Below are 25,461 nucleotides of genomic sequence, written 5' to 3' on the forward strand. Positions count from 1 at the left end.
AGATGGCCGGTTTTGAGAAAACCGCCAAAACTCTTCGCGTGGGAAATTTCCCGCCTCCACGCCGTGGCCCTAGACGCCGTTCCCGCCTCAGCCTTCTGACGGCCCTAGACGCCGCCCGACGCCCGTCACCTCCTCGCCCGCAGCGAGGCCCTAGACGCCGTCGACGCCCGTCAGTTCCGAGATCGATGCCCGTGCCTCCACGACTTGGCGTCTTCAACCGCCGTCCGCCTGCTTGGTTTTGTGGCGCAAACTAAGAAACCCGCCTTCCGTCGCCGCTTGCGCCCTCGATCCAGGAGTGGATGCCACAGCTGCCGCCCGGCCTGAGCTCCTACACGGCAGCTCTCCGTCGACACTCGACGCCCGTGTACCTGCAACCAAAGACCAAGCGCACGATCACACCGCACGATTGACAATTCACTCATCACAGGTAGGATAGAGTACTCAATATTTCTTATTTTATTGCCTCGATTCCTGTTTGTTGGCACCGACCATCGTATTTGTACGCTTATTATATATCTACCGTTCAAATTCCTGCCAGACAAAGCATTAAGCATATGAGCAGCTTGATCACCTAGCTAGGCCACGATGCAAATACCCCGCATGCTTCACCTTCACCTCCACCTCGCCGCCGTTGCCGTCGTCTTGAGCATGTCTTGCGCGACGGCGGCCGCCGATCAACGGCGGCCAATCACACTTCCCGGATGCCCGGACAAGTGCGGGAACATCAGCATCCCCTACCCGTTCGGCACCAAAGCCGGCTGCTACTTCGACGACACCTTCTCCGTCACCTGCAACCTGTCCACAACGCCCCCCGCGACCCTCAACGACCTGCTCACGCTCAAGGGGAGCGGCTACTACTTCGGAGACCAGGCCAACCCGGTCGGCGTCAGGACCAGCAGGTCCTGGTGGACGGTCGACCTCGTCGACGTCGACGTCGCGCGGGGCGAGGCGCGGGTGTCCATGCCGGTCAGCTCCGACTGCAGCGTGAACGAGAGCTACCACGAGCTCAACATCGCCACCATGTCGCTCAACTTCTCGACGACGTTCCTCTTGTCGGCGGCGCGGAACGTGCTGGTGGGCGTCGGCCAGAGCGTCCGGGCCCGGGTCGACGGCGACACCAGCGGGACCAACTACTCGGCCGCCTGCAATTCCCTGTTCGACACGCCGGCGGTGGTGCGGGACGGGCTGTGCGCGGGGCTCGGCTGCTGCCAGGCGGAGCTTGCGCCGGGGCTCGTCGACGTCACGCCCGGCATGTACCACCAGAGCAACGGCATGTGGAAGCCATTCCCGTGCACCTATTCCATGGTGGCGGACAGGTCGTGGTACAAGTTCTCGTTGCAAGACCTCTACGGCTACAGGGCCTTGGACAAGAGATTCGCCGAGGGCGCCCCGGTCGTGCTGGACTGGGCCATCAGGAATGGTTCTTGTTCGGCGGAAGGCGAGCCGTTGCCCATGGCTTGCCGCAGCGACAACAGCCGCTGCGTCAACGCGACCAGCGGCTACGGTTACCTCTGCAAGTGCAAGGACGGGTTCGACGGCAACCCATACATCCCTGATGGATGCCAGGTACTGTACACACATTACTGTAATTAAAAGAAAACATCATCTGCTTATTGTAAACGTATCAGGTGCAAATCAACATCTTCGTGCAAACCGTGCAAATTTCAATCTGGGCCACCGGATCAACATCCAAGGGGGTGCGGTTAATTGTAAAATTACCCAATCCCTTCATGCCCCTTGGATGTTGATCTGGTGGCCCCAGATTGAAGTTTGCACGGTTTACATGAAAAAAATTGGTTTGCATCTAATATGTTCCCTCCTTATTACCGCAATTATAGCATCTAGTATATGATTTTCATGTCCGTGATACCCTACATTATTTTTTTTATTTCTCCAGTTTTTAACATTAAGTAACTGATGTAATTTGTAGATATTGATGAATGTGCCCTTCGACAAACGCAACCTGAGCTACGTGATTTATACCCTTGCCTTGGTATCTGCAAGAACAAAATTGGGGGATATGATTGCCAATGCAAATTTGGAATGAAAAGGCATGGCAAAAATGAAACATGCACACCGGTGTTTCCCATCCCAGCATTGGTGGCTATACTCGGTATGCAACTCGCACATTTGTTACTACCAGCTGTGCAAAATGGATATCCTTTTAAGTGAGATGTTTTTGTAGTTTCAAATAGTTACCAGTTTGCCATTTTTGTATTACCATATGGGTGAATGTAGTAATATGTGTTTTTTTAACACCTTGGATTTTTCCTCGAACCTGGAGGCTATGTACCGAAAACATCAACAAACACAAGACTAGAATTTACTACAAATTTCAACTAAGTCTCCCCTATAAACTTGAAATACAAAACATGCCAATCATATATATCCACAAAAATAACATATGAGCAAAAAGTAAACATCACATCCCGTCCCAATGAACGAATCATCCAACGTTAAAGGAACTGCATTTAACTCGTTACATTTTTAATAGGAGTAGCTTTCCTCACGCACATTTAATTTTACACATGCTTAGTTCATTCCGTTTACTTCATCCATTCTGAAATATAAGGCATTTTAGTTTGTTGTAAGTTAAAGTAGTTTAAATTTGACTAAATTTGTAAAGAAAAATATTAAATAAGAAAAGTATAAAAATATATTTCATAATGGATCTAATTATTCCCATTTACCTCTAACTTAGATAAATTTGACTTATGACAAACCAAAATACCTTGTATTTCAAACCAGAGGGAGAGTGCCTTAAGACCGGAACTAGTTATTTGCTTCATTTGCCCTTTGTTGCGGTTGAGACAGTCTCTCTTTGATTCATTTGTTGAGATGCGAAGTGATGATTACTCATTACTTATATGTTATTTTGCGGATAATGTTGTTTTATTTGTTTCGCACGTACAGGGGACTACTGAAATTCTGAATACTTTCTAGACATACATTTTTACATGTTCTTTAGTAGCCTATGTACCTGGGAAAACCTGGGGTGCTACAGTTTTGACCTGGATACATGGTGTATATGTCGGTGTTTAGCCGCCAAGCCTGCTCAGAGATACCCTTAGCAGTAGGATTGTAGGCAAGGGATCGACTAGCTCTGGAACTCGATGGTGCAAGGAACACAAGGATTTAGACAGGTTCGGGCTGCGAGATGCATAATGCCCTACGTCCTGTGTGGTTGCTTGTATTGCCTTAGGTGTTGATGTCTTTTAAGGGGGTCCCTGCCCGCACTTATATACTCTGGGGTGACAGGGTTACATGGAAAGTCCTAGCCGAGTACAGTTGGAGTCTTTCTACAACCCGATCGGGTAGTTTTCTTGTACTACAGCTAGTTCTGCGCCTATTCGGGTAGTTACAAAAAAGGTAAGGTACATCCATGTGCTATCCTTTACTCTAGAACATTCTATGCCTATGAGCAGTCCCGCTGCCCCGGGTCTGACAGTATATATTGGCCCTATCATTTTAGTTGTGGTAACCTATTTAGAAAACACACGTACAACACCAATGAAAACTTAGGAAACGCTACAATTAAATCAGTGTTAGCTAGGCTGAGACTTCCTAATTATTATCCCAGCTACTTGATATTATGTTCTCATGTTGTTAGCATATAATGCATGCATTATCTTCCCACTTCAATTACTAGTGTTAGATCAAGTAACCTAGGTAAAATCTTAAGAATATGGAATCTAGTTTTCTATACTTTATATTAAGAATAGATACTAATTCAATTATTCGGAGAACGTTAACAACCAATAGGAAAAAATATTTAAACTCCTGACACTCACTAGTAGATTTTTGTTTCATGGTATTTAGTTTGTGTACCATGTATAAGAGTATATGTTGGCTGATATTTATTTTTAAGATATTTGTTTTCCAGTTGATTAGAATGTTGTGTCAGGAGTTTAGTAAGTGACCTTTAAAAGCAGACATTAAAACTATACAAATTGATAACTAAATTTCTTAAATAACTATATATAAATCCAATATATATTCTTGAAATTATTAGCGATCGAGTGCTTGTAATGTGCCATTATTGACAACCAACATCTGTTCATATCAAATAACAAAGATACAGTAAATAAGCCTCAATTAGTTTTCCCTGATACCTCTAATAGGTGGAATTTTTTGTTTTTTATGTTTCATAATTGTTGTACATATTTGCTTATTTCTATAAAAGTCAGTTGAGACACAGTTACTGATCCTTTTTTTTAACTATCATGCAGGCATAGTTGGTGTCACGTTCATTGCGGTTATTGTAGTTTTGTTTAAACTTCTTTTCAAGGAGAAGAGAAAGACAAAGACTTTTTCATAAAGAATGGTGGTCCCATACTGGAAAAGGTTAACAATATTAAGATATTTAAGAAAGAAGAGCTCAAAGCAATCATTGAACCGTGTAATGTAATAGGAAAATGTGGATTTGGGGAAGTGTATAAAGGGCTTCTTCAAAACCAGCTAGTGTCAATCAAGAAGTCCATTAATGTGGACAAGTCACAAGAGAAGCAATTTGCAAATGAGATTATCATCCAATCACAAGTCATCCACAAGAACATTGTCAAGCTCATAGGGTGTTGTCTAGAGGTTTTTTTTTGATCAAGTCAAGGCTCTTTATTGATTATTCACATGAAACATACAAGAGCCTAAAGTTTCCCCAAGACTGGGTACAGAGCAAATGCAAGAGCTCAGAGGGACAGTTATGAAAATAGTTAGATCATCTTGTAAAAACCTGCTGCTGAAAAGATTGCCTAGCTTTCCTAGCCAGTTTATGAGCTTCAACATTCAAAGTTCTCTTGATTTTGGAAAAAGAGACTTGATGACCTTGAACCTGATTTTGAATGGTAGATAAAGTAGGTTTGAGTCTCCATGGAGGAGGTTTTGCCTTCCCTGATCCTGGATTCAAAGCTTCAACCAAGATTTGAGAATCTGTGAAAATAGAATAGGATTGCAAACCCATGATAGTTGTGATCTTTGTAGCTAGTTCCATTGCCAAACCTTCAGCCATCAAAGGGTTAACTCCATCCTGTATTTGTGCTTGTATCTTTATGTTAAGTCTTGTTGCTTGATCATCCCCTGTGATATAGATTCCTATCCGTGCTGGCGTTGTTCCTACAATTAAATGTTCAGGTGGAATAGCAGCATCAACATAGCAAGAAATATTGTTAGTGTTTGAAGGAGTAGTTGTATCCTGTTGTTCCCCTTGTGGACTTCCTTCTCCTGTATCATCCTGGTTGGACAAGTGGTTGTGGTCATCATTCATTGAGGACTTTTCTGAAAGACTGTTAGTGATCACAGAGATTTCAGCTTGAATATTAAAGTGGACTTGTTGGACTGTCCAAGTTCTATTATTAAAACGATTATCATTTCTGGCTCTCCAAATGTACCACAAGGTTGTGATGACACTGATCAAGTGACTGTCATCTGTATGAGGAGGAAAAATATAAGGTAAAATATCCTACAACCCATGTTCAATATTTGGAAGAAGATCAGCTCTTAAGGAGGGGTTAGCAGAAAACCAAACTGCTCTAGGCAGAGAACAATGAAAGAAAAGATGCATGTCATTTTCCTTTTGGCCACAGTAATTGCAAAGATTGTTTATATTTGTAGAGTATCTTGAGGCTCTTTCAGCTGTAGTAACATCATTTCTGATAAGTCTCCACATAAAAGCTTTGAGTTTTGGTTGTACCTTTTTAATCTTCCATATTCTATTGATAAGGTCTAGAGCTGGAGCAGAAATACTTCTTGACCCTTGATCCGGCAATTGATGATTGTTCAATCTTGAAATGAAGTTGTAGGCTTCCTTGGAAGAGCATATACCTATTCTTGCTGGCTTCCATATAAGTTTATCAGTTTCGTGCAGGTGTACTATGGGTGTTTGGAAAATAAATTCCTGAAAATTTAGATCAAACAATTCTTGAACCAAAGGTATATTCCAGTCCCTGGTGCTTGGATACCAAAGATCTTTAACCTGATTAGGAATATGATTACATGGAGTTGTATGTGGTTATGAATGTTGTCTAGAGGTTGACATCCCAATGTTGGTCTATGAGTTTGTTCCACAAGGAAGCCTCCATGATATTCTACATGGAAGCAAGAAGATGAGCCTCAGCTTGGGAACACGTCTAAACATTGCTGCGGGAGCAGCTAAAGGGTTGTCTTATATGCATTCAAAGACCTCTACAACTATTTTGCATGGCGATATCAATCCTGGCAATATCCTTTTGGATGACAACTTTGATCCCAAAATCTCAGACTTCGTGTGACGGAACTGCCAAATTAAAACTCTAAATTAAGTTTAATGGCCGTCATTTGAACACATCAGGCGCATTAACTTAATGGTTTAATTTGACGGTCCTTTCTCAACCCACATCCCGATCAAAACAACACTGGTAGTACCACGCGAAGTCGGGCACAGATGGTACAAGCACGACAATTACTTGAAAATACAACACGATAAAAGTTTTATACAAACTTTTGCACAAACCGGTTTCAAATACGTTAGTTTTACAAACCGAGTTCAACCATACACTAGCTTACATAAATTACAAGTTTTTACAACCCTTGAGACCAGAGCTTGAATGAAAGGGAAAAAGACTACACTTCACTACTTCTACACCTCTGCCTAAGCATAACCGGTCAGACCGGTTCCTTCAACCGGTCAGATCGGTCCAAACAAAATTGACAGGGTGCACACCCTGCCCACAGGTGTGCAACCCGACAAACCTCTAACCTAGGGGTCTCGATCCACCACTTCCCACTCCTCTGCATCTCTGAGGATGAATTTGACGCAGCAGGGGCAGAAATCAACGTCTGGGTGTCCCGTAACAAAAATTGGTGGCAACAAACTCTGAGCAACTAGTACTCAGCAAGACTTACCCGACCAGTGGGTATAACTTAGCCCACATACCTAGACATGCGAGGCTTTTGGCTGGTGGTTAATTTTGCAGAACAAGCACTAGAAGTAAGTCCTTATTTTCCAAGTTTTAGCTCCCAATTATATCAATAAATTGACTAACCATCTAGGATTTGCAAGGCTACAACAATCAAGGTGAACAAACATTTATTAAATAATATCAGCCCTCCTTGCATCTCATCTCGTTCTTATTCCAATTCCTTTGTACGATGTGACCAAGAAATCAAGGCCCTCATAACCGCGAGACATGGAGAATCGATTCGATTTAATCTTGCAAGGTGGACCTAACCAACACGGCATGAAAAAGCCCCGTCGGACCTCACGCGCCAACCTTTCCCCTCCCCGCCTCGAACCACAGGAACCAGCCCAACGACATATGGTCAGCCGAGCTCAACGTGAGACCACCAAAAGTAAACATATGCATCCCAATTCTCCGCGACTACTCGACTCGCCCCAGGAGTTGGGTGCGGGTTCCTGTACTTTCGAAACAAAGAAGCACGCGGCTTACCAGTTTTGACTACCTCCTACTCCCGGTATGTGGTTAGTACAGTTCAATCCCCGATCAGCACCGCCGACAACGGAACTGTCCTTAATCAACACAGATGGGGCTACACCTTCCCCCATCCAGTCTCCCATCCCTTTCCTTCCATCTTGAATGTAATAATTCATATACTGTAATCTAAAGACATCCTATATCTCGCGAGTGACAGAATTAACACTCGACTTCTATCGAGCCCTATTAAGCATAGCAGTGCTAACGACCTATTCATACTAGTATGAGGCCCAGGAAAACCTCGGGATCATGCAACTAAGATTTCAAACAATTCCTAAACCTAATGCACAATTATTAGAGACATATATAGGTGTCAAAATTTGAAATAGAAGGATGTGCACCAGGGCTTGCCTTGCGTCTGCTGCTCAGTGCTAGGGTGAATTGGGCCTTGGGCCGGCTCCTCATGATCCTCCTACTGCAGGGCTTGCCCCTATGGCTCCTGTGGCTCCGCAACCACCTTGAACACAATTTCCTCCGCCACGGCTGCTACACATATGCATATGCATATGACATAAGAGAATGCATGCATGATTTATAAAAATTACAAGTAACCAATAACCAAATCAATTTCTATCTATTTTCACTAACAAACCCTGATTAAACCCTCTCAGCCCTGCTAGCACCGGTCAGACCGGTATACCAAACCGGTCAGACCAGTCTGGCCTGTGTACGACTCGAGACCAAAAATCCAGAGTATCCGGATGTATTCTCGGAGTATCTAGACTCCAAAGTCTGGAGAATTCGGACCTAAACCCGGAATGTCTAGACTACCACAAATCCGGAGTATCCGAACACATGGCCGGACTGTCCGGACCCCTACCGGTCAGACCGGTCCTACCCAGACAAAAAACCTAGGATTCCTTGGCGTGGTGAAAATCGCTCACAAATTCTTAAACCCTTATAGGCACTAGTCCAGGGATACATTTGGATGTTTTTGACCAGAGGGAACCACCTAAAAACATCTAGAACTAGAGATCGACCATCACAAGCTAAAATAGCTTGGGTGAGTGTTTCCCCCGCGAAGAACTTGGATCCCCCGCTCCCCAGGGAGGGAATAGTGGAGAAGAAGCTCACCCACGCCGGTTTTATCCTTCCTTGGCCTTGGAATCAAGTGGAAAGGGAGGATTTGGGACTAAGGGTTTGGGTGAGAGGGGAGGGAGAGGGAGCTCGGGCTCGAGCTGGCTCTGGTGAGGGTCAGGGAGTTGGTGGGGAGGAAAAGAGAGAGTGATTTAAATGTTGTGGGCCCAACCAGTTGAACCCAGTTCAACCGGTCAGACCGGTTGCCCCGATCGGTCAGACCGGTCCGGCTGAGCTGAGACCAAAAACTTTGGTTTTGTGAAGTTTGGTCGTTTGGGTTTGTAACTAATGGCTGTGCTTAATCCTAATTATTAGTGATTAACACCTGAGGTGTTACAATCCCTCCCCCTAAAAGAAATCTCGTCCCGAGATTTAATGGAGAAGTTAAATTGAGAGGTAGGTAGGAAATTAGGTACCTTGGTAGGATTGTAACAATTCCGGATATTTAGATTTAAGAAACTCTTCAGTTTCCCATGTGGCTTCTCGCTCGGAGTGGTTGCTCCATTGCACCTTATAGAATTTGCTGGTTTGATTTCGAGTAACTCGAGTCTTGAAGTCAACAATTTTGACCGGGTGCTCTGGATAGACGAGATCCGGCTCCAAATGTAACTTCACCATCTCAACAACATCAATTCGAACTCAAAGACATTTTCTGAGCTGGGACACATGAAAGATATTGTGGACCGCCGACAAATTCGGGGGAAGTTCCACACGATATGCCACCGGCCCACAACGCTCAGTGATAGGAAAAGGCCCAACATAATGGGGTGCTAATTTACCTCTCATGCCAAACCACTGCACACCCTTCATTGGAGACACCCGAAGGTAAACATGATCACCAACTTCAAAAATCAGAGGCCAGCGCCTCCTATCTGCATAGCTCTTTTGGCGGGTCTGGGCAGTTTTCAAATTTGCCTATATAAGGCGGACCTGGTCTTCTGTTTCACCAACCAAATCGAGCCCAAAGAAATTCCGCTCACCAGCTTCTGACCAATTTGGTGGAGTCCTGCATCTCCGTCCATACAACGCTTCAAAGGGTGCCATTTTGATACTTTCTTGATAGCTATTGTTGTAAGAAATTCAGCGAGCGGCAGACACTCATCCCATTTCTTACTATATGAAAGTACACAGGCCCGCAGCATATCTTCCAGAATTTAATTAACTCTCTCAGTTTGACCATCGGTCTGAGGATGATAAGCTGAACTGCGGATCAATCGTGTGCCCAAAGCGGCATAGAATTGTTCCCAAAACCGTGCAATGAATTATGCACCACGATCTGAAATAATTGTTTTAGGAATCCCATGAAGACTCACAATACGGTCCAGGTATAGCTGGGCATACTGCCTTGCTGTATAGGAGGTCTTGACCGGAAGAAAATGAGCTACCTTTCTAAATCGATCAATTATTACCCAAATAGAATCATACCCTTTAGAGGTGTTGGGTAGTCCGACAATAAAATCCATACTGACATCGTCCCATTTTCCTGATGGAATATTCAGAGGTTGAAGCATACCGGCGGGCTTCAAATGGCTTGCTTTGACCCTTCTGCAGGTGTCACACTCGGACACATATTTAGCAATTTCTCGCTTCATCCTCGTCCACCAAAACTTCTGTGTCAAATCTTGGTACATTTTATTGCTGCTCGGGTGGATTGAGTATCTAGAAAGGTGAGCGTCATCAAGAATTTGTTTCCGGAGTTCCAAATCCATAGGTACCACCAACCGGTTCTTAAACCACAAAATACGCTCGCCGTCTAACTAGAAGCATGCCACACGAGAGTCACCTTCCCTGAGCCTTTGCCTAATCCTTTCCATGCCAACATTAATTTTTTGAGCCGCAATAATATGATCTCGAAGTGTTGGAGTGAGGGTAAGGTTAGCAAGAGTACCCTCAGCTACCATAGCCAGATTCAACTTCTTCATCTCTTGGCATAGAGTTGCATGCATAGGTGTTGCTGAGGTGCAATTGCAATTCGCTTTTCTACTTAGTGCATCTGCAACAACGTTGGCTTTTCCCGGGTGATAATGAATCTCCAGATCATAATCTTTAATTAGCTCTATCCACCGCCTCTGGTGCAAATTTAGCTCGCTCTGGGTAAAGATGTACTTGAGACTCTTATGGTCGGAGTAGATATGCACAGGATCACCCAGAAGATAATGACGCTAGATTTTCAACGCATGGACTACTGATGCTAGCTCCAAGTCATGTGTAGCGTAATTCTCCTCATGCCGCCTGAGAGCTCTGGAGGCATAAGCAATCACCCAGTGATCTTGCACGAGGACGCAGCCTAGCCCCGTGCCTGTTGCATTGCATCAGTGTTAAAGGGCGAGCAATACCGGCTAAACTAAAACAGGGATGAGGGCGCAGCCAAAACTCGTACCTGATGCATCACAATAAACATCGAAAGGCCGAGTAATGTTCGGCAGAACCAAAACAGGGGCCGACATTAAGAGCTTTCTCAATGTCTGAAAAGACCGCTCACATTTGTCGCCCCAATTAAATCTCACCCCTTTCTTGAGTAATTCAGTCATGGGCCTAGCAATTTTTGAGAAGTCCGGAACAAACCGCCGCTAATACCCTGCTAGCTCAAGGAAACTCCGGATCTCTGGAATGGAGGTAGGAGCCTTCCAATTCAGGACATCCTGAATCTTGCTAGGATCAATAGAAATTCCATCTTTTGAAATGATATGGCCCAAGAATTGGACCTCCATGAGCCAGAAATCACATTTACTGAATTTGGCATATAGCTTGTGCTCCCGCAGGCGCTGAAGCACAATGCGAAGATGCTCTACATGCTCCTCTTCATTCTTGGAATATACAAGAATGTCGTCAATGAAAACCACGACAAACTTATCTAACTCAGGCATGAACACCGTGTTCATGAGATACATGAAATGAGCAGGGGCATTCATGAGCCTGAAAGACATAACCAGATATTCATAAAGCCCGTATCTAGTAGAAAAGGCTGTCTTAGGAATATCTTCTACTCGGATTTTGATCTGATGGTAACCCGAGCAGAGATCAATTTTTGAAAATACCTTGGCCCCGAATAGCTGGTCAAATAGGATGTCAATCCGGGGGAGTGGGTATTTATTCTTGATTGTGACGGCATTCAAAAGTTTATAGTCCACACACAACCTGAGGCTTTGATCCTTCTTTTTAACAAAGAGTGCAGGACAGCCCCAAGGTGACGTGCTAGGACGGATATAGCCTTTATCAAGCAATTCATGCAATTGCTTCTTTAGCTCTGCTAGTTCATTGGGTGGCATCCGGTAAGGCCTCCTAGAAATCGGTGCCGTACCCGGTTGCAATTCAATGGCAAATTCCACATCACGGTCAGGTGGCATGCCTGACAGATCATCCGGAAAAACATCCGGATATTCACATACCACTGGTATGTCTGCTAGCTTCTTACCCTCAATCTGATTCACCGTAGGTGTCAAAGACATATTATCTCTCAAATGTAAGGTCATACACCCATGAATAGAAGATTCGATGTGCACAGATTATGAGGTCGTGTCCAGACTAACTCCCTGACCCTCCATCTAGTTCATGCCCAATATCATATCTATCCTTTGGGTTGGTAACATTATCAGGGCCGTAGGAAAATTTTTTCCTTGCAACTGTAGGGGTAGTTGTTTGACAAATTGATTGGTGATTAACTTTCCACCAGGTGAGTGAATATGGTACGGTTTGGGCATACTCTCTATCTTCAGCCCCAGTCTAATAGCACACTCCTTGCTAATAAAAGTATGAGACGCTCCAGAATCAAACAGGACAGTAACAGGATATTCATTCACTGAAAACATACCCGACATCACCGGAGCACCCTCAGGAATACTCTCGACGGTGGTGTAGTGCACTTGCCCCGGCTTGAAGTGGGCCACACTCTGCTTCTGACTTTGCTGGCTCGATTGCTGGTCTTGCTTGGGTGGCATTGGGCAGTTCCGTGCAAAGTGACCCGGCTGCCCATAGTTGTAACACGGAAATAAATTGGGGCGCACCCCCGGCTGCTGCACCCAGACCTTCTGCTCATTCTGCTGAGGGGCAGGAGGCCTGACTGTTCCCTGTGGTTGAGTGTACTGAGGGGGCCTGTATCCCCACTGCTGCTGTGGCTGGTGCTGAAAGGGGGCACGCTGTGGGCCCGATTGCATCAAGTGAAACCTCTGGGGAGTGCTGCTCGAAAATCCCGCCGCCGGCACCTTTCTCTTCTTCTCTGCCTTGTGAGCCAAGTGGGCATCCTCCTGAATGATAGCACCGTTGACCATCTCACTGAAGGTGTCAAACTTGACCATAGCCAGGCGATCTTGGAGCTTACTGCTGAGCCCCTACCTGAAGCAAGCCTACTTCTTCTCATCTATGTCCACGTGGTAGCCCGCATACTGTGATAAATTGTTGAAGGCCCGGGCATACTGTAGGACAATATTGTTACCCTGTTTTAGGGCCAAGAACTCTGTGATCTTCCTGCGAATGACCCCTGCAGGGATATGATGTGCCCTGAAAGCTTCCTTGAACTGTGCCCAGGTGAATCGAGTGCCCTCGGGAAACATGGCCACGTGATTGTCCCACCAAGTGCGTGCGGGACCCCTGAGCTGCTGGGCTGCAAATCCGGCCTTGTCCCCATCATTATACGGGTGCAGGGTGAACTTGGACTCTATGGTCCGGAGCCAGCTATTTGCTTCCAGTGGCTCATCGGCTTTGTGAAACAGCGGCAGCTGGGTGCTTAGAAACTGCTCATATCCAGGGACAGCTGGTTGGTGGTGATGCTCAGGCCGCTGCACTCTGCCCTGCTCCACAATCTCCCATAGGAGTGCCGTCTACTCGTCCCATAGGAGTGTCGTCTACTCGTCACGTCCAGTGAGCATGGCCGCAATGACCTTGGCCAAATTAGGAGGGTTCGGTGGTTCTCCCATTCTACATTCAACCATGATTGGATTAGTTACATTTTTTCTGACTACATAAAAATAATCATGACTGCAACTAATATCCGAATCATGGAAGAAATTTGTAACACCCTAATTTAAATTTCAGCATTTATTAATAAATTTAATTGGCTTTATTAAATTTCTAAGGTTTATTGTGTTAGACTTGTATTTAATCTAAATTTTTGTTCTATAAGTAATTAAAATTTTATCATAGGTTTAAATTTTGATGTTGCATTCATGCTGGTGCATACTTTCAATAATTTGAGTGTGGTTGAATTCAAATTTGTATTTGAATTCAAACCTTGTTTGAATTAGGAATAGAAAAGTTTAGAAATAGAAAAGAGAAAAACCTAGATAAATAGAAAACCAACCCAGCCCAAGAACCCAAGCCGGCCCAGCGCGGCCCAGGTCTCCCCCTCTCCTCCATGGGCCCAGGCCGCACTAGTCCCGCACTCGGCCCACGCTCGCGCCCCCGCCTTCCGTTTCAGCAGCGCGCGGCCTAGCAGCGCGCGGCCCAGCACGCGCCAGCGCCCGCAGCCCGCGTCGCCCGCACGCGTTCCCCGCCTCCGTCCCGCACCGTCTGCCAACTGGGCCCCGCGCGTCAGTCGGCTCTCCCCGCGCGCGCGTCGCTCTCGCTGAGTCCCCGGGCCCGCCTGTCGGCCCCGTCTCCCTCCTCCCGCACCTTCCGCGCGCTCGTAACGCTCCGCCGCGATCTCCGGCCGAGATCCACGGCGAGCCCCCCACGCTAGACCCGCACGCCAAGGCAGCCACCACCCTACAAAAGGGACCTGAGCCTCCCCTCCTCCTCCCATCCGCAGCCGCCCCCGTAACCCTAGCCCGCCGCGCATCTTGCTCCGCCGGACCGCCGCTCCTCTGCGCCGCCACGGACCGGCCGCACCGCGCCCTTCCAGCCCTCGCCAACCACCGCAACAGCCCCGCCGCGCGCCCAGGAACCTCCCCGCGGCCGCCATCACCGACAACGGGCCCTACCTCGCCGGAATTTCGCCCGGACGCTTTCCAGGTGCGTTCGGCCCGCCGTCTCGATTCCTAGCCGCCGGAGCCGTTCGACCCGTGTTGACCCCTGATCCGGCTTTGCAGGAGTCCCACAAGTCGAACCGCGGTATCCCGAAGCTCGGAGGAGCACCACACTGCCCTGCCGTGAACGCCGTCGGGGACCGTCGCCAGACCTCGCCGCCGGCCGACCTACCCTGCAACACCTCCCCTTCAATTCCGCGGTGAGAACCTGCACAGCACCCCATTCCTTTTGCGCTAGCCTTGGTAGCCGTGGCCCCTGAAAACCCCGAACTGCCTCACGCCGGCGAGCCTGCCCGCGCAGAGCCGCCGCGGCAGCCATGCCCGGCGAGCAGAGCCCCGCCGTACCTTGTTTTTGGCCCAGGTGCATCACGCGTAACGCGCTGGACACACCCGACACAAGCACGGGTCGAAACGACCCCCGGAGCACCGCTCTTGGTGAACTCCGGCGCTGCGCCGCCGCGGGAGTACACGCCGGCGGTGTTCCGCCGCCGCTCCACTCACCCTTTGAACCCCAGCCGCCCGATTCTGAAACGACAGCCCCGATTAGAACTTGGGCCGATCCGATCTGATCCGCCAGATCGCGATCCGACGGCCCAGAATTGAAGATACCAGTTCGGCCCGCTCTTTTTGCATAAGAGTCCCTGTCCTTTAGGGATATCAACCCGCAGTCCATCTCTGGTGAAAAGTAATTCCAGATCTGCCCTTCCTTTTACGTTTTAGACCCTGAGCTCTTTAGAATTAGAACCCGCAGTCCTCCCGTGACGTTTTTGCGAGTTAGACCCTGGATCTATGCTTTAATTATGTTTAGGCCCTCGGTTTTAGCAGAAAAGTCCCTGGAACCCTGTTTTTATTACAAATAAGCCTCTGAACCTTGTTTTTAGCATAGAATACGCGTTTTAGCTCCGTTTTAAGCGTTCTTTATGTCCACGCGATCGTTGTAACGCGTAGAATAGTTTTAGACTAGTTTAGGGTGCTGTTTTTATGTATTGATGTACTGTTTCTTAGTTTTTATTAGTGTTTGCTTGTATGCTTATTATTGTGCATTGTTTTGGCCATGTGTTCGTGAGTAGACGTTGATCCATCTGAGGAGCCCCAGTACCAGTACCCGGAGCAGCCGTCATCCGAGCACTTTGAGCAGCAGTCAGAGCAGTACGAGGAAGGCAAGTATAACATGAACAACCTATCATCTTTAAATACAATTTCATACTGCATTTAATACTGCATGCCTATAAGGACTGTCCTAGCCACTTTATATCCTTTATATATCCTTTGGGTTGCATTTTGTTTAGTTGTGCTAGGTTGCTGCGCTATAACACACTCTGGTCCTTTTTAATTAATTTGATTAATGGTTTACTTGAACTTAATTCTGAGAGTGGCACTCTGTGTGGCTTGAGTGGCTCACTTCTCATTTAAAAATGGTTTTTGTAGAAACATGGTTTAGGGGGCCAGCACGGTGCTTAGTGCTTGGTTGACCACTCTCCATAAGGACCGGTTCATAGAGCGACAACCTGGGACAATAGTGCTACCACAAGGCTAGAATGGGATAGACTTGGCTTACTAATTAGGTCTTTTTGGTTTGGAGTAACTTACCTGCGGGGCAAGAGTAGTAAGCTTCAATGGTCCCTGCTCCTCCGGCTGGTCTGTGCTTGGTTTGCGTACCTGTGCTTGTACCCCCGTGAGGTGGGCCCCATCGTCGCTGACCTAACTCTCGCGGTTACGCCTTACCAACGAGATTCTTTGTAACGGCCTCGTAGTGAGTTGCTAGCCATCTCACCTAAGAAAGTGTGATGAACCTCTAGCGTAGCTCACGACTTGTGGGTAAAGATGTGCAACCTCTGCAGAGTGTAAAACTGGTATACTAGCCGTGCTCACGGTTATGAGCAGCCCAGATCCTCCTTTTGATTAGAGGGGTTGTCTCCTTCCGACGAGGAAGGTGCCTCTCGGGGTTTTGGTATGGTTGTGGTTTGGTTCTCAGTAGTTACATGATTAATTTTGATTAATTACTATGTAACAGGGTTAATGATAATTTATCAACTCGTAGTAAATAGCTTTAATAAAATTTTGCCAAGACATAAAAGCTAATGCAGTCAGTCAGCCAACCTTAGAGCCTCATAGTTTGTGTTATACTTGTTGAGTACGGTTGTGTACTCACTCTTGCCTCTTCTCTACTTTTTCCTCTTGGCTACGCTACTGCTGCTCAGTTCCTGCCGACACGAGGGAGTTCGCTCAGCGCTACCAGGACTATGAGGACTTCTAGGCGTTCGTCTTCCAGTCGACGTCCCTGTGGCGCCCTGCTCAGCTTCGGAGAGCTTTTATCGTATTTGTACTTCGCTTCCGCTGTATCAGACATTTTTGTCATTTATGTAATAAATAACATTCGTATTTTGATTTATTATGTCTTATTCGTGATATGTGCTGTGATATACTGTTCATTCTGGTGTATACGTGTGACTTGATCCTGGCACGTATATGATTGCTCGGTTTATGCTCTTTTATAAACCGGGTGTTACAAAATTGCAGAGAATAACTTATTTAAACACAATGTGTAGGCTTCTGTCTGCGCTCAACCGGTCAGACCGGTCTGCATGGTCTGCATGGCGCTGTGCACGTGGACCAACCGGTCAGACCGGTGGCTAAGATCGGTCAGACCAGTCTCCACCCAGAAGTAAAATTCTAGAGTTCAAGTCATGTACTAAACCCCTTAAACAAATCCCCAAATGAAATTTTGAAATTAACAGATGCCATGTTGCATGATACGATGCATGATTCCATAAGTCATCTCACATATGCAACTAAAGAAGACATAAATAGCATGATGCATGGACGCCCTGCGTTAACCTCTCAACCAAAACACGAACATCTAATTATGACGCTAACATAACCTATATAGGGCTTACTACGAATAACTCCACCCATATTAGTAAACCAATATCATCCTAAGTCAGAAATTCATTTTTAATTTGTAATCTCAGAAAATTAGACATGCTCATACCACCCCCGATGCGTGTCAGCTCTGATACCAGCTGTGACGGAATCGCCAAATTAAAACTCCAAATTAAGCTTAATGGCCGTCATTTGAACACATCGGGCGCATTAGATTAATGGTTTAATTTGACGGTCCTTTCTCAACCCACGTCCCGATCGAAACAACACTGGTAGTCCCACGCGAAGGCGGGCGCAGATGGTACAAGCACGACAATTACTTGAAAATACAACACGATAAAAGTTTTATACAAACTTTTGCACAAACCGGTTTCAAATACGTTAGTTTTACAAACCGAGTTCAACCATACACTAGATTACATAAATTACAAGTTTTTACAACCCTTGAGACCAGAGCTTGAATGAAAGGGGAAAAGTCTACACTTCACTACTTCTACAACTCTGCCTAAGCATAACCGATCAGACCGGTTCCTTCAACCGGTCAGACCGGCCTGCAAGAAACCCCTGCGCGAATACCGGTAAGACCGGTCCACAGACCGGTCAGACTGGTCCCAACAAAACTGACAGGGTGCACACCCTGCCCACAGATGTGCAACCCGACAAACCTCTAACCTAGGGGTCTCGATCCACCACTTCCCACCCCTCTGCATCTCTACGGATGAATTTGACGCAGCAGGGGTAGAATTCAACGTCCGGGTGTCCTGTAACAAAAATTGGTGGCAACAAACCCTGAGCAACTAGTACTCAGCAAGACTTACCCGACCAGTGGGTATAACTTAGCCCACATACCTAGACATGCGAGGCTTTTGGCTGGTGGTTAATTTTGCAGAACAAGCACTAGAAGTAAGTCCTTATTTTTCCATGTTTTAGCTCCCAATTATATCAATAAATTGACTAACCATTTAGGATTTGCAAGGCTACAACAATCAAGGTGAGCAAACATTTATTAAATAATATCAGCCCTCATTGCATCTCATCTTGTTCTTATTCCAATTCCTTTCTACGATGTTACCAAGAGATCAAGGCCCTCGTTACCGCGAGACACGGTGAATCGATTCGATTTAACCTTGCAAGGTGGACCTAACCAACACGGCACGCAAAATCCCCGTCGGACCTCACGCGCCAACCTTTCCCCTCCCCGCCTCGAACTATAGGAACCAGCCCAACGACATATGGTCAGCCGAGCTCAACGTGAGACCACCAAAAATAAACATATGCATCCCAATTCTCCACGACTACTCGACTCGCCCTAGGAGTTGGGTGCGGGTTCCTGTACTTTCGAAACAAAGCAGTACTCGGCTAACCGGTTTCGACTACCTCCTACTCCCGGTATGCGATTAGTACAGTTCAATACCCGATCAGCGCAGCCGACAACGGAACGGTCCTTAATCAACACAGATGGGGCTACACCTTCCCCCATCCGGTCTCCCATCCCTTTCCTTCCATCTTGAATGTAATAATTCATATACTGTAATCTTAAGACATCCTATATCTCGCGAGTGACAGAATTATCACCCGACTTCTATCGAGCCCTATTAAGCATAGCAGTGCTAACGACCTATTCATACTAGTATGAGGCCCAGGAAAACCTCGGGATCATGCAACTAAGGTTTCAAACAATTCCTAAACCTAATGCACAATTATAAGAGACATATATAGGTGTCATAATTTGAAATAGAAGGATGTGCACCTGGGCTTGCCTGTGACACCTCAGGTGTTAGCACATTTAAATGCAATCAATGTACCTTAGTTAAAGTTAAAAGAAAAATTTGAGAAATTAATTCAAAGAGAAAGGATCAAATAAAAGACAAATCATACAAAATAAATTAAAGGAAAAAGAAAAAGGAGTGAAAAGCTACTCAAAATTTAATTAAAAAATGTGCACAAAATTTTTGTTGGCTCATGAGAGGTGTTTCAATTGACATGTGCTCAATTGAACTTCAGCCAAATTCAAGTCAAAAACTGAATAAAACTAAAGTCCTATTGTGCAAATATGCAAATGTACCAATAGTTCAAAATGTGGGGTTCAAATGAAAATTTGCATAACACGAAAGTTGTAGATCTTGAAAAGTTATGCAAAAGTGGTATTCAACACTTTTCCATTTGAGCCCTCCAAATAGGAGAAAATATTTGTTTACCGAAAGGTCCCTGGAATTTCAGAAATCCCAAATAGGCCCTCACCTTCACCTCTCTCTCTCTCTCTCCCGGTGCTCTGTTTTCCCGCCGCCCGCCGTACGCCGCCGGTGGACTTTGTCCACCGCGCGCCCGCGGCCAAATGGACCCAGGGGAGTCTCTCAGCGCCACCTGGCCGCCCCTTGGCACCTCCTCGCGCGCACACGCTCAGACCCCTTCCCGAGCCGCCACGACACCCCCGGCCGGCGCAGCGCCGCTGCAGCTCCGCCCGCTCGCCGTCGAATCGCCCAGGACCAAATCGACCTCCCCCAGTCAATACATTCCTCACCCAGGAGCTCTTTGGCCTATAAAGACCCCAGAACTCCACAGTCGCGCCCCTTCTTCCCCTTCTTCCTCCTCCCGCCGCTCCGCCATGGCGCCGAGATCCAGCTCTTGCGGACCGGCTAGCCCAGCCCCACATTGCCCCCTCCGACCCCCGCAACAGCTTCGCCACCTCCTAGTTAAGCTCCACGCGCGCGGAATCGACCCCAAACCTTCTCCCGACGTCGTTCCCCTTTTGCGCCGCCGCCGGCGAGCTCAGGCTCACCGCGGACCGGCCAGCTCCGAGGGAGATCGAGCACAACAGCTACCCCAGAAGCATCCACGAGCTCACGCCGTGCTCGTGCGCTCCCTGTTCCCCTACCCCGAGCCCTCCTTCACCTCCAGCGCCGGCGAACCGAACAACCACCCCGCCATTGACGCCGACGAGCTCGAATCCGTGCACCAAACGCTCGAACGTCGACCAGGGTAGGTGTTCCTCGATCCTTTCTCTCCCACGCGCCTCCCCGTGGCAGCCCCGGTAAGCCTTGCACCGCAGAACACCACCGGCAAGATGCCACGGCGGAGAAGGCCGGCGAAGGACCCGGTTGTAAATACTTTTCTTCGTTCAAGGGTGTTTCTGCAAGTTTTTAAGTGTATACCAGTGAACTCCTAAAATGCGAAACAAATCACAAAAAAAATCGGAAAAATGCAAACTCAACAGATCTGGATTCCTTGTAACAAGATCTACAAATTTTGTAACATTCACATTTGCAGAAACTCAACCAAATTTAATCTAGGGAAAAGAATAAGAAAACCACCTTATGCATGTTCATGAAGTTCTGCCCATCAAATGACCTTGATTTTTGGGTATGTTATCACTAATGGAATTTTAAGATCAAATTAAAAAGATGGTACCCAACCAAAGCAGTATCATATTGGAACAATCAAGATTCTCTAATCTGTTGTTAGCTTTCTCGATTTAATTCTGGAAAATATGCACATGAACTTGCTCTGAAATTTTTACTGCGTGCATGTAAAACTAAAACACTATTAATACCTAAATTTAAGATTTATTAGAGTTCATTTGCTATATACCATGATTTATGCTTGTGTAATCAACTTAATTCCTCATATATAGTTCTTATGCTCAGAAAAACTATATTTATTTCTGGAGTCTCTTTTTAGCTCTGTGTTCCTGTCTAAAAATTTTGAGCTGCAGATACTGAGTTTTTCTTTGTCGAATAATCATGCTTAGCATCTTAGGGCTAGGTTTACTATTTTTGTTTTGAGTAATCTACAATGTTTCTGATCGTTATTTTTGGGCATGATCTTGTTTAGAGTATGCTCTACCCATAATAAAAAGTTCATATGCAATACTGGTTAAATGCACCTTAAGAAATTTATGCAAACTCATGCTAAGTTAACTGAATAACTAATTTACCATAGTGAGTTAAATCTTGAAAAATTTTCTGGAGTATGTCTAACTCATGACTAGTCTCTGGTAAAAATTTGAGAGCCATATCTCCAGTAAAACTCTCTGTAGATTTACTCTTAGTTAAAAGCTTGCTGTTTTTGTTCTTTTTATCACCTCAGTTATATAAGTGAATAAAATCTGGAAAAATTTCAGTGCTGAGTATATGCTTTGAAGTTGTTCCCATAAAATTTGTAGCACCAGAACCCATGTTGAACGTTCTGTACAAAAAGATAAAGTAACTAGAGTAATTCATTTGCATGAATAGTTATAGTTTTTGCTCTATGGTAGATGCTGAATTTATGCCATGAAGGTTCAAGTTTGGATCTGAGTTACTTTAGTGTTTCATCACTAGCTCTTTAGTAGTTGTGTTGATAAGAAATAAGGGAAGCATGCTATGTGTTGAAATTGAAAAATAAAAACTAAAACCCCCACTCATTCATGAATAAACATAGTTATGTTTACTACTCTATAAACAATTGCCCATGCAATGAAATGTGAAATCGTCACTAAATTAACTTTCGTTGGACTACAACTTTATCGTGAAGGAAAGAAATTGTTATCCATGAATAACTCATAATCTTGCATTGCATATAGAAACGGTTAATCTCGCGGACGGTGACTACGAGTTGGTGCCCGCGGACTCTCGTGTGGATCAGGAGGTCTCCTTGAACTGTACTAACTTGTCTCAAGACCTGGGCCAAGCCCCAGAAGCTTTTCTGCCTGACAGTGCCCAAGAAGGCAAGCCCCGGAGCATAATCCCACTATTTTCCGAATTATCATTCAGCTACCTATTTATTAATGTATTGTAATATTTTGTTTTCTGCATTTAAGTTTTCTAGGCGTGATCGAAAACCTTAGATGCATGATCCCTAGGAACCTATGTTTGATACCGGATCTTTTATCGACTAGTTGCCATGCTAAATAGGTACGGTAGAAGTCGAGTGGTTCCCTGCCTCTCGCGAGCAAATAGGAATTGTACTGACTTTAATTCCTGTTGAAATGTAAGGACAACGGGCGGGGTTGTGTAGTTGTGATACCCCGCTGGTGTAGTCAAAAATGGCTAAGGTCGCGGTGTGTGGCTCATTTCGTTAAGCGTTTGAAAGTACTAGCCACATACCGAGAAATATGGTAATCGGGAAGCTGAAGTACCTGATTGGACCGGCGAGTGGAACGATCTCGCACCCTCCTGGTAGAAGTAGGGTTTATTTTTATGTCGCGACGTACGGGTAAAGAGTGGTCGGACTCTGTAGTCGGGGAGGGTGTGCCGGATCCACGGACTGGAAAGAAAGGGGAAATGTTGTGTGAGTGACTTGGTTCCCATACGTGTGGTCTAGGTTCCCCTGGCCAGGTTGAAATTCGATTCGGAATCGTCCGCCTCTCACGGCATGAGATTGCTTAATGATTTCGGTCACATAGAGTAACAAGTGGAACATGATGATGATAATACTGCTGGTTGATTAAATGATTGCTCTACCATGATTGTGTAGAGTTAGTTGCAAATTTAGAATGGTTAATCCCACTAGAATCCGGATAAGTAAAACCTGAAAGTAAGGATCAACACTTAGCGGCATTTTTGGCAAGCAAACCCCACCAACCAAAAAGCCTTGCATGTCTAATTATCGGACTATGTTATATCCGGAGACGGGTCAGTCTTGCTGAGTATTAGTATACTCAGCCTTGCTTGTGGCACTGTTTTTCAGGTACTAACTTTGAAGATCTGTTTGCAAGTCTTACTTGGCCTTGTACCTTGCCTCCGGGTTGGTCTGTTGAGTGGGATGGCCCTTCAGCTGGTGCTAATCGCCCTCCCGCTGAGTGACGCATTCGTACGGGCTTTATCGATGCGTCACTATATCTCGCTAGTTATCTTTTACTGCTTCCGCTGAACATGAGACTTGAATGATTGAGTAGTTGGAACTCCGTAGTACTTTGCTACTCTGAACATGGTTTGTAATAAATTTCCTTTCAGCTGCAATCACTCTGAGATGTATGAAATATTCTGTGTGGTAATCTCTGGGCTCACCTTCGTGTGAGTGTTGTCTGCTGATCCTGGAATAGCGTGGCTTTTATCGAGGCTTCACTCGAGGAACTACCGGTGAGTGCCAATTTGGGTCAGAGTTGCTTAGTAACAAAGATTAGTGCACCCGGGCCCAGTAGTTTTGGGTGGTTCCGCCACATTGCCTTGCATCTGCTGCTCAGTGCTAGGGTGAATTGGGCCTTGGGCCGGCTCCTCACAATCCTCCTACTACAGGGCTTGCCCCTGTGGCTCCTGTGAATCCGCAACCATCTCGTACACAATTTCCTCCGCCGCGGCTGCTACACGTATGCATATGCATATGACATGAGAGAATGCATGCATGATTTATAAAAATTACAAGTAACCAATAACTAAATCAATTTATATCTATTTTCACTAACAAACCCTGATTTAACCCTCTCAGCCCTGCTAGCACCGATCAGACCGATATACCAAACCGGTCAGACCGGTTTGGCCTGTGTGCGACTCGAGACCAAAAATCCGGAGTATCCGGACGTATTCACGGAGTATCTGGACTCCCAAGTCTGGAGAATTCGGACCTAAACCCGAAATGTCTAGACTACCATAAATCTAGAGTATCCGAACACATGGCTGGACTGTCCGGACCCCTACCGGTCAGACCGGTCCCTCCGACCGGTCAGACCGGTCCAACCTAGACCAAAAACCTAGGATTCCTTGGCGCGGCGAAAATCGCCCACAAATTCTTAAACCCTTATAGGCACTAGTCCAGGGATACATTTGGATGTTTTTGACCAGAGGGAACCACCTAAAAATATCTAGAACTAGAGATCGACCATCACAAGCTAAAATACCTTGGGTGAGTGTTTCCCCCACGAAGAACTTGGATCCCCCGCTCCCCAGGGAGGGAATCGTGGTGAAGAAGCTCCCCCATGCCGGTTTGATCCTTCCTTGGCCTTGGAATCAAGTGGAAAGGGAGGATTTGAGACTTAGGGTTTGGGTGAGAGGGGAGGGAGAGGGAGCTCGGGCTCGAGCTGGCTCTGGTGAGGGTGAGGGAGTTGGTAGGGAGGAAAAGAGAGAGTGATTTAAATGTTGTGGGCCCAACCAGTTGAACCTAGTTCAACCGGTCAGACCGGTTGCCCCGACCGGTCAGACCGGTCCGGTTGAGCTGAGACCAAAAACTTTGGTTTTGTGAAGTTTGGTCGTATGGGTTTGTAACTAATGGCTGTGCTTAATCCTAATTATCAGTGATTAACACCTGAGGTGTTACACTTCGGTATCTCAAGACTGATTGCAATAGATAAATCACATACCAAATGTGTCATAGGTGACATGTGCTACATGGATCCAATATATCTTCAATCAGGTTTGTTAACAAAGAAGAGTGATGTTTATAGTTTTGGAGTGGTGCTTCTAGAACTCCTAAGTAGGCAAAAGGCAACTTTTGGTGAAGACAGAACACTGGCAAAAGCTTTTCTTGATGGCTACAGACAAGATAGACAAGTGCTTGAGCTATTCGACAAGGAAATTTTAGTGGAGAAGGATATCTGGATTTTTCATGAACTTGCGATGCTCATAGTGGAATGTCTACAGCTCGATGTGGACAGAAGGCCAGAGATGACAGATGTAGCTGAACGGCTTCACAGTTTGAAGAGATCTCACAAAAACACTGTACAAAATGAGATGGCAGTGCCAATATAAAATATTGCATATTAGGGCTTGCATATATCGTACAGATTTTTAATGGTCGTAATATCATCGTACGTAAATATACTTGCCCTTCAGTTTTTAAGGCTTTTGTTTTTATGCTTCTTATATGTTTTGTATGTACACTAATAAGGATGCCTACCCTCTGCGCCAAATTTTATTTCCCTATTAACCTTTGTTCTAGTTTTGTCTCTTTTGTTCACTTAGTTTAATTATATTGACCAAAAGTCGGGAATACACTATGGGAGATTGAGTGCCACCCAATGTATGTAATAGTTCCAGCATGCTTGTGAAGATATACCCGAGGGACCTCTCGATTGTCTACCCTGACTCGGCAATGACACTATGTAAGAAACAAACAAAGGAGATACATTCATAGGAGATGCGGATTTAATCTACGTCTCCTAT

The 25,461-nt window shown here is 45.9% G+C and overlaps 1 pseudogene; it reads left to right on the forward strand.

Moving 5' to 3' along the window:
* The first annotated feature begins 585 nt into the window (after nt 1-585).
* LOC120689051 lies at nt 586-25,047 on the forward strand (annotated as a pseudogene).
* Nucleotides 25,048-25,461: the final 414 nt, after the last annotated feature.

This window comes from Panicum virgatum, chromosome 9N (genome assembly GCF_016808335.1).
Source record: "Panicum virgatum strain AP13 chromosome 9N, P.virgatum_v5, whole genome shotgun sequence".
In the NCBI taxonomy this organism is placed as follows: domain Eukaryota; kingdom Viridiplantae; phylum Streptophyta; class Magnoliopsida; order Poales; family Poaceae; genus Panicum; species Panicum virgatum.